Here is a 9,481-nt window from a genome sequence, read left to right as displayed (position 1 = left end):
CATGTCCCTACAAAGGACACGAACTCATCGTTTTTTATGGCTGCATAGTATTCCGTGGTGTATATGTGCCACATTTTCCCTGTCCAGTCTACCATCGATGGGCATTTGGGTTAGTTCCACGTCTTTGCTATTGTAAACAGTGCTGCAATGAACATTCGTGTGCATGTGTCCTTATAATAGAACGATTTATAATCCTTTGGATATATACCCAGTAATGGGATTGCTGGGTTAAATGGAATTTCTATATCTAGGTCCTTGAGGAATTGCCACACTGTCTTCCACAATAGTTGAACTAATTTACACTCCCACCAACAGTGTAAAGATGTTCCTATTTCTCCACATCCTCTCCAGCATCTGTTGTCTCCAGATTTTTTTAATGATCATCATTCTAACTGGCATGAGATGGTATCTCAATGTAGTTTTGGTTTGCATTTCTCTGATGACAAATGATGATGAGCATTTTTTCATGTTTGTTGTCCTCATATATGTCTTCTTTTGAAAAGTGTCTGTTCATATCCTTTGCTCACTTTTGAATGGGCTTGTTTGTTTCTTGTAAATCTGTTTTAGTTCTTTGTAGATTCTGGATATTAGCCCTTTGTCAGATGGGTAGATTGCAAAAAAATTTTCCCATTCTGTTGGTGGCCAATTCACTCTAATGACTGTTTCTTTTGCTGTACAGAAACTTTGGAGTTTAATTAGGTCCCATTTGTCTATTTTGGCTTTTGTTGCCAATACTTTTGGTGTTTTAGTCGTGAAGTCCTGGCCTATGCCTATGTCCTGAATGGTTTTGCCTAGAGTTTCTTCTAGGGTTTTTATGCTGTTAGGTCTTATGCTTAAGTCTTTAATCCATCTGGAGTTAATTTTAGTGTAAGGTGTCAGGAAGGAATCCAGTTTCTGCTTTCTGCACATGGCTAGCCAGTTTTCCCAACACCATTTATTAAACAGAGAATCCTTTCCCCATGCTTGTTTTTGTGAGGTTTGTCAAAGATCAGATAGTTGTAGATATGTGGCATTGCCTCCAAGGCCTCTGTTCTGTTCCATTGGTCTATATCTCTGTTTTGGTACCAGTACCATGCTGTTTTGATTACTGTAGCCTTGTAGTATAGTTTGAAATCAGGTAGCATGATGCCTCCAGCTTTGTTCTTTTTGCTTAGAATTGACTTGGCTATGCAGGCTCCCTTTGGTTACACATGAAGTTTAAGGTGTTTTTTTAAGTTCTGTGAAGAAGGTCATTGGTAGCTTGATGGGGATAGCATTGAATCTATAAATTATTTTGGGCAGTATGGCCATTTTCACAATATTGATTCTTCCTAACCATGAGCATGGAATGTTTCTCAATCTGTTTATGTCCCCTCTTATTTCATTGAGCAGTGGTTTGTAGTTCTCCTTGAAGAGGTCCTTTACGTTCCTTGTTAGTTGTATTCCTAGGTATTTTATTCTCTTTGTAGCAATTGTGAATGGCAGTTCATTCTTGATTTGGCTCTCTTTAAGTCTGTTATTGGTGTGTAGGAATGCTTGTGATTTTTGCACATTGATTGTTATTCCATTCCTAATGCACCCTCTACCTCTAATTCTATCTGCTTTCTTGATCATTTATTATATATCAGGTTTGAGATGCTGATGAACATTTTAAAAGTGATCTCAAAATTTCACAAATTTTTAATTTATCAGGAAATTCTGATATGTAAATAATATAAGTTATTAAGAATATACATGCCGTTAAGAATGTATTATACATTCTATGTATAAAAATATTATTGATGAAAAGAACAGGATGCAAGAAACTGACCTGAGAGAGTATGATGGAAAGAGATAATTGAGCTGGATGTTAAGGATGAATAAGTGTTTATTCATAAATAGCAGCATAAAGTAGCATCCAACATGCCTAATTGCCATCACTAGACTTACTAGATAAGGCAATCAGAGTGCCCTTTGCAAGTAGTTAGAACAACAAAGAAACCTTCTGACTACACTAAAAGATTTGAAAAGTATAACATTTATATCACAAGGTCATGGTTATTTTCTATTTGATTTATCCTTGATAAAACTCTAAAATGTCACTGAGCCAAACCACCCTTAAGTCAAATGACTTCTGAAATACCTTTTTCTTCTACATTCCTATTTTTTAGCTTTCTAACTTAGACAACTGGCAAGATAAAAATGAACATGAAATGTTGAGAACAACCAAGAAAAGGCTATAACCATTGTTCACTGTCTTTCCCTTCAACACAATACAATAAAAAGAGGTTCCATAAAATAATTTCACTTTGATACATGTATTGTGGGCAATCTCATTCTGGCATTTTCATTCTGTGCCTCATGTTGACATTATCGACATGAGGGAGGGAGAGAACTATCTTTTTTAAGGAAGATTCACTAAATATTTGAAATTAACAATGATGAGATCAAGCATGCAGCTGTAGAATTCAGCATAGAAAAGCAGCTATAGCACAAGTCCTGAAGTTAACTAACCCTCAGATTCAACTTCTGCTCCACTACTTATTCACTTTGTGACAGTGGAAAAGTTACTAAACTGTGAATTTCATTTGTAAAATGCAGATACTAATTCTTACCCTCTACCATTTCTAGAATATCAAGTAAAATTTGTAACAGAATACTTGTACCTTGTAGATATTTAATGAATGTTTCTTGAATGAATAAACTGCTCCTCACTCCTCAGCTTTTTGAAAAATACTTCATTAGTTTTTCATTACAACAGTAATTATATTTGTCTGCTATGGTTGCCATAAGAAAGTACCACAAATTGGATGGTTTAAACAACAGTAATGTATTGTCTTACAGTTCCAAAGGTTGGAAGTCCAAAATAAAGGGGTTGGCAGGGTTGGTTCCTTCTGAGAGCTGAGAGAGAAGGATCTCTTCAGGCCTCTCTCTGTGGCTTGTAAATGGTTACCTTCTCACTGTGTCTCTTTACATTGTCTTCTCTTTATGCATGTCTGACTCTGTGTCCATATTTCCCCTTTTTATAGGGCACCAGTCATAAGGACACCTACTCCAGTATTATCTCATCAGAACTAATTATATATGTAATGACCCTGTTTCCAAATAGGTCAAATTCTGAAGTACTGGGGGTTAGGACTTGAACATATGAATCTTGGGGGATGAATTTCAATCCGTAGCAGTAATAAAGGCTCTCTGTAATAATTCAAGCAATATAGGGATATAAAAAATTAATAGTCTCCTATTATTCTAAGTGAAGTAACTCAGGAATAGAAAACCAAATGTCAATATATTCTCACTCATAAGTGGGTACTAAGCTGTGAGGATGCAAAAGCATAAGAATGAGACAAGGGACTTTGGGGACTCAGGTAGTAAGAGTGGGAAGGGGGAGAGGGATAAAAGACTAGAAATTGTGTGCAGTGTATACCATTCAGGGATGGGTGCACCAAAATCTTACAAATCACCACTAAAAAACTTACTCATGTAACCAAACACCACCTATTCCCCAATAACCTATGGAAAAAAAAAAAAAAATTTAAAGAGAGAGATTAAGCTTCAAAAAAGTAACAGTCTCCTCCCCCAATCCAATCCCATTCCTCTGCTTTGACCAATTTTAACACTTTGGAAGTGTTGACACCCCCAAACCCTAGATACATCCTGATTTGGAATATATCTTTCTGTAAGTCTTTCTTATGTCTGCACACTCACACCCACCCACACACACACCCCCCCATATACACACACAGGCCCACACAACACATATATACAGTCTTATATTAAATATATGTATAGTCTTTTTTATTTTTATAAAAATTAAATCAACCACAACCATACCATCCTGAACATCCCTGTTTCATCTGATCTTAGAAGCTAAGCAGGGTCAAATCTGGTTAATACTTAGATGGGAGACCTCTTGGGAATACTGAGTGCCGTAGGCTTAAGAAAAATATGCAAAATATTTTTTAAATAAATAAAAAATCATGTTATACATACTATTTAACTACTTGCTTTTTAAATTCACAATAAATCATGAATATTTTTCTAAGTCAATGAGTATAGATTTATGTAAATATTTGTATGATATTCTATAGTATAAATAAGCCATAATCTATTCAATACTTTTCCTATTGGCAGATACTCAGGGTGTGTCTTAGTCTGCTTCATGCTGCTGTTACAGAATACCTGAGACTGGGTAATTTATAATAAACGCAAATTTATTTGACTCATGGTTATGGAGTCTGGGAAGTCCACGACCAAGGGGCCACATCTAGTGAGGGAAGAAGGGTCAAAGGGGGCCAAATTCATTTTTGGTTTCTTTTATCAGAAACCCAGTCCCACATAACTAACCTACTCCTTTGATGATGGCATTAATCCATTCATGAGCATTGTTGTGACCTAATCACCTCTTAAAGACCCCACTTCAACCCTGTTGCATTGGGAATTAAGTTGCCAATCCAGAAATTTGGGGGGATACATTCAAACCAAAGCAGGATGTATCTAGGATTCAGGGGTATCCGTTTTTAATGCAAAAATATACAGTTTTACATTTCTTTTTCCTCAAAAACTAGTGCTTTTATTTATGTAAGCTGGATTCTGAGAAATATCAATTCTAGGTCAAATATATGCACATTTAAATTTAATATTATCAGATGACTTTCAAAAATGTTTTAGCAAGTCACACACTCACCAAGAATGCTTAATAAGTATTCATTTTCCCCACACTTTTGTCAAAGTGAATTTGATCCAGTTTTTAAATCTTCTATTTCTCTGATACATAAAAAAATGCTATCTCTTTACTTTTCTATATACATAACCCTGACTACACTGAGGTACAGCATCTTTTCATGTGTTCATTGGCTATTGGTATTCGTATTCCTCTTCTGATAATTGCTAGATCAAATTGTGTACATATTTTTCTATTATATTTCTTGTCTTTTATCCATTTGCAAGAGTCACTGTTACAAGGAAAATTAATACCTTGTCACATATATGGCAGATATTGTTTCCTAATCTATCATTTGTCTTTCAACTTTATAGTGGTGTCTTTTGCCATTCAGAAATATTATGTTATTATGTAGTCAGGTCTATCCATTTTTTCTAATGGTTTCTGGATTTTTCTGTCTTGCCTTTGACGGTCCCTGTCCTACCCCCAAGGTCATTCATAGTCTCTTTCATTATAGTTTGATGCTTTGTAGTTATATGTCTTTCTACCTAGATAATTTATACAGCTGGAATTTCTCTTTGTATTTGCTGTAAGTTCCAAATCTATTTTTTTCCTTTAAGGTGAATATTCCATTATTTTAACACTGTTTATAAGGTAATTCTTCCTTTTCCCACTAAACTGAAATGTCAGCATCATCGTATATTATTTATTTTGAAGAATATGTGAATCAGTTTCTGTGCTTTCTGTTCTGTTCCATTGATTGATTTATTCATTCTTGAGCCAATATTCTCATTACTTTCATTGCAGTAGCCATACAGGGAGTTCTATTAGGTTGGTGTAAAAGTGATTGCAGGTTTTGCCATTGGTAAATTACTGTACACTAGTAATTGCAACCCCTGGAGTTACTTTTGCACCAACTTAATAAGACCTGTATGGTGATTTCCCCTTTACTGTTTGTTTCCTTTCACAGTTTTCTTTAATATTTCTATACTTATTCTTTCGCATTAGCTTTATTTTGATAAGTTAAAAACAACAACAATGGTAGGGCAAAATGGCTCACACCTGTAATCCCAGCACTTTGGGTGGCTGAGGCGGGTACATCACCTGAGGTCAGGAGTTCAAGATCAGCCTGGCCAACATGGTGAAACCCCGTCTCTATTAAAAATACAAAAATTAGCTGGGTGTGGTGACGTATGCATGTAATCCCAGCTACTCGGGAGGCTGAAGCAGGAGAATCTCTTGAACCCAGGAGGCGGAGGTTGTAGTGAGCTGAGATCTTGCCATTGCACGTCAGCTGGGGTGACAAGAGTGAAACTCCATCTGAAAAACAACAACAATAACAGCAATTAAATTCTGATAATCGTTTTAAATTTATAAACAAATGTGAGAATATTAATGATATTTCCTATCCAGGAATTACACACATCAGTCACATGAAGTAGATATGAAAGCTGTTGTTTAGAAAGGTTACATAACTTGCCTTGTAAGGCCACATAGCTGGCTAAAGACAGAAACTGTCTTTAATATCTCTCTGGTGCAAATTTCACATTAGTAACCCTTTCATTCATATCTGAGAAGGAATAAAATACATTAAATTACTGAGATTATCCTTGACTAAGCTATATGGCAGCTTAACCATTTACAGGGCAGTCAGATGCAAGCAGAGCTTGACTAAGCATGGCACCAGTTTATAAGCAAATTTCCAGCTTTCATCCCAATAAATTCTCATTATTCAAAATATCTAGATTGAATAGGATGAGAATAAACTTCCACTTAATAAGTGTCTGGAACACTCTTGGCTCAAACCTATATTTACCTATATGAACTTCTGTCATTATAGATTAATTTTTGGTTTAAAAGTGTATTCTTCTAAAATGTAAATATTATTATAAAGATTACTACACATATTGGTGTGAATTGGTTTAATTGCTACTCTTTTGACAACCAGCTGGCAAAGTCCCTATTGAAATTAAAATGTTTCTCTTGGAGGGGTGGGGCATGGAGAATGATTTTAGAAAACAGAGCACCACTTCAGAGTAGCCTAGGCTAATTAGAGTGCTGAGGGATATGGGGAAGCTGGAAAGATGGAGAGACTTGACAAGCTCAAAGAATCTCAGACCTGGGGAATACAGCAGAGTAAGAGCCACGGAGCCGCAGCAGTTAGTTCACACTTTCCTTTGGGTTAAGAACTTTTTTGTTCAAAAACAGAGAAAGAACTTCTGTTCAGCCACCACTAGGTGACAAATGGAGAAAATCATCTCTACAAAATCAGATGTTTTCCTATATTCACAGCGTTTGTCTGCCTCCCATGCTCAGAGGAGCCACTTCAATTAACAGGAAGTCCAGTCACCAGTTGCCATCACTCCTGCTCAAAAATAATGCCCTTCTCAGAACGTTTACAAAATTAAATCAAAGAACAGCAAGAAAACCAGTTTTAAGGGAAAAGCCTCTCCTGAAGGTGGAAATGAATTGACAAGAGATTGACCCACTAGGCAGCAAATAGGAAAACAGATAAAGAAAAAGCCAGTCAGATTAATAAGTTACCAAAGTCAGTTAACTGACCAATCAGTACTATGGAGCACCAGCTATGTATAAAATTCTGGTTAAATGGAGTTTTTAAAATTAGTTTAACAGACTGATATTGGGTACACATCACCTGGATGCCCAAGGCTTCTGCACATCTCTATCCTCTTTTTGTTCTGGACAGAATAAAATTAGATTCTGCCCTATTTATTTATTTATTTTTATTATACTCTAAGTTCTGGGGTACATGTGTAGAACATGCAGGTTTGTTACACACGTATACATGTGCCATGGTGATCTACCACATCCATCCCCCTGTCGTCTACATTAGGTATTTCTCCTAATGCAATCCCTCCTCAATACCCTCACCCCCTGATATCCCTCTCCTAGTACCTGATCCCCTCAACAGGCCCCAGTGTATGATGTTCCCCTCCCTGTGTCTATGTGTTCTCATTGTTCAATACCAACTTATGACTGAAAATATGCAGTGTTTGGTTTTCTGTTATTGTGTCAGCTTGCTGAGAATGTTGGTTTCCAGCTTCATCTATGTCCCTGCAAAGGATAGGAACTCATTCTGCTTATGGCGGTATAGTACTCCATGGTGTATATGTACCACATTTTCTGTATCCAGGCTATCATTGGTGAGATTCTGCCCTTTTTATTAAATGAAGTGGTGATGTTGCAATAAATTTTCTACTTATTTGGCTTGTGTTTTATGTATATTTCTTTAAATGACTGGATCAAAGGCACATTTTAACTATTTCCTCACTGAGATTCCTAAGATGGCCGATTAGGAACAGCTCTGGAGTGCAGTTCCCAGTGAGAATGCAGAGGGTGAGTGATCACTAGATTTCCAAACGAATTTTTGCTGCCCACAGACGAGGAGATTCCCAGGTGGAAAAGTGCGACAAGTCTCCAGCATGGCTGTTTCAGCTGGTACAGCGGGTTTTCACACAAAAACTCACACAAATCTGGATACCGTTTCAACTGGCACCTGGAACACCTGGGAGACAGAGTCACCCATTCAACTGAAATAAAGGGGGCTGAAACAGGGCCAAGTGATCTGGCTGGACGGGTCCCAACCCACAAAGACCAGCAATCGGAAACACTCTGGATTGAGAGTTTCACAGCGAGCACAGCTGGACCTGGGATGGTCCAGCTCTGTTGGGGGAAGGACATCCCAATACCGAGGCAGTTCATCACTACTGAGGCAGTCCGCCATTACCGAGGCAGTCCACCATTACCAAGGCAGTCCACCATTACCGAGGCAATCCACCATTACAGAGACAGTCCGCCATTACTGAGGCAGACCACCATTACCAAGGCAGTTCTAACTATACCTCTAAAAACAAAACCAGAAGGAAGTTCACACAGGAACTGGGTGGAGCCCACGGCAGTTCAGCAACGCCTCTGCTGGCAGACTGTGACTAGGCTACCTCCTAGCTGGGCAGGGTATCTCTGAAAAAAGGCAAGAGCACATCAGGAACTTATAAATAAAGCCCCACCTTCCCAGGACAGAGCACCTGGGAAAAAAAAGGTGGTTATGAGTTCTGCTGCAGCAGACTTAAATGTACCTGCCAAGAAGCACTGAACGGAACAACAGAGCTCAGAGCTCAGCTCTTAAGCTTCTATAAGGGACAGACTGTCTCCTCAAGCAGCTCCCCAATCCCCGTATATCCAAAGAGACACCTCATAAAGATTGCTCAGGCCGACATCTGGTGGGTATCCTTCTGGGACAAAGATAACAGAAGAAGAAACTGGCAGCAACACTTACTGTTCTGCAGCTGTTGCAGGTGATCCACAGGCAAGCAGGGCCTGGAGTGGACCTCCATCAGTCCTACAGCAGAGGGGCCTGACTGTTAGAACGAAAACTAAAAAACAGAAAGAAATAACTTCATCATTAACAAAAAGGACGTCCACTTAGAGACGCCGTCTGAAAGTCACCAACTACAAAGACCACAGATAGATAAAGCCAAAAAGATGGGAAGAAACCAGTGCAAAAAGGAAGAAAACACCCAAAACCAGAACACCTCTCCTTCAAGGGATCACAACTCCTCACCAGCAAGGGAACAAGGCTGGATGAAGAATGAGTCTGATGAACAGATAGAAACAGGCTTCAGAGAGTGGGTAATAACAAACTTCTCTGAGCTAAAAGCACATGTTCTAACCCAATGCAAAGAAACTAAGAATGTTGAATAAAGGTTTGATGAAATGCTAATGAGAATAAACAGTTGAGAGGAGAATATAAATGAATTGATGGAGCTGAAAAACGCAACACGAGAACTTCGCGAAGCATGCACAAGTATCAACAGCCGAATTGACCAAGCAGAAGAAAGG

The sequence above is a fragment of the Cebus imitator genome, unplaced genomic scaffold, assembly GCF_001604975.1.
Source record: "Cebus imitator isolate Cc_AM_T3 unplaced genomic scaffold, Cebus_imitator-1.0 Scaffold2, whole genome shotgun sequence".
Taxonomy (NCBI): Eukaryota; Metazoa; Chordata; class Mammalia; order Primates; family Cebidae; genus Cebus; species Cebus imitator.
The sequence above is the reverse complement of the archived record's forward strand: the minus strand, read 5'-3'. Positions refer to the sequence as shown.